The sequence below is a fragment of the Schistocerca gregaria genome, unplaced genomic scaffold (genome assembly GCF_023897955.1).
Source record: "Schistocerca gregaria isolate iqSchGreg1 unplaced genomic scaffold, iqSchGreg1.2 ptg000422l, whole genome shotgun sequence".
NCBI lineage: Eukaryota > Metazoa > Arthropoda > Insecta > Orthoptera > Acrididae > Schistocerca > Schistocerca gregaria.
Window position 1 is genome coordinate 2,979,221 of NW_026061853.1, and position 1,512 is coordinate 2,980,732.

Genomic DNA, 1,512 nt, shown 5'->3' on the forward strand with positions numbered 1-1,512 from the left:
AAAAAGTAAATAATCGATACCTAAAACTTGAATTGGACTACTTCTTACTGGCTATTACATCAACTTAGAAGCTTCATCTGTGTTCTACTATGGTGCTTTTCCTGTTTCCGCCTACGGCAAAACGCGACATAGCTTTGCAGACGATAAGTACAACCGTTTCCGAGAGCAGAGCGGCCAATGTGACGATCTGGCTTTAAGTCGATTCGATAACAAATGACGAAAACGGACGGATTTCTCAGGTTTTTACTACATATGAACACTTTTCACATTTTCCCCTGCAACTCGGCTGCTAGTCCTCCTTTCATGCAGAATCTTAAGGTCCTAGCTCATGTCCAAGGCACCAAAGCCAGCTAAAAAGTCAATAATCGATAACTAAAACTTGAATTGGACTACTTCTTACTGGCTATTACATCAACTTAGAAGCTTCATCTGTGTTCTACTATGGTGCTTTTCCTGTTTCCGCCTACGGCAACACGCGACATAGCTTTGCAGACGATAAGTACAACCGTTTCCGAGAGCATAGCGGCCAATGTGACGATCTGGCTTTAAGTCGATTCGATAACAAATGACGAAAACGGACGAATTTCTCTGGTTTTTACTACATATGAACACTTTTCACATTCTCCCGTGCTATTCGGCTGCTAGTCCTCCTTTCATGCTGAATCTTAAGGCCCTAGATCATGTCCAAGGCACCAAAGCTAGCTAAAAACTCAATAATCGATACCTAAAACTTGAATTGTACTACTTCTTACTGGCTATTACATCAACTTAGAAGCTTCATCTGTGTTCTACTATGCTGCTTGTAGTGTCTCAGCATACCGCAGCATCCGACATAGCTTTGCAGACGATAAGTACAACCGTTTCAGAGAGAAGAGCGACCAATGTGACGATCTGGCTTTAAGTCGATTCGATAACAAATGACGAAAACGGACGGATTTCTCAGGTTTTTATTACATATGAACACTTTTCACATTCTCCCGTGCAACTCGGCTGCTAGTCCTCCTTTCATGCTGAATCTTAAGGTCCTAGCTCATGTCCAAGGCACAAAAAGCCAGCTAAAAAGTCAATAATCAATACCTAAAACTTGAATTGTACTACTTCTTACTGGCTATTACATCAACTTAGAAGCCTCATCTGTGTTCTACTATGCTGCATGTAGTATCTCAGCATACCGCAGCATGCAACATAGCTTTGCAGACGATAAGTACAAGCGTTTCAGAGAGAAGAGCGGCCAATCTGACGATCTGGCTTTAAGTCGATTCGATAACAAATGACGAAAACGGACGGATTTCTAAGGTTTTTACTACATATGAACACTTTTCACATTCTCCCGTGCAACTCGGCTGGTAGTAAAGCTTTCATGCAGAATGTTAAGGTCCTAGCTCATGTCCAAGGCACCAAAGCCAGCTAAAAAATCAATAATTGATACCTAAAACTTGAATTGTACTACTTCTTCCTGGCTATTACATCAACTTAGAAGCTTCATCTGTGTTCTACTATGGTGCTTTTAGT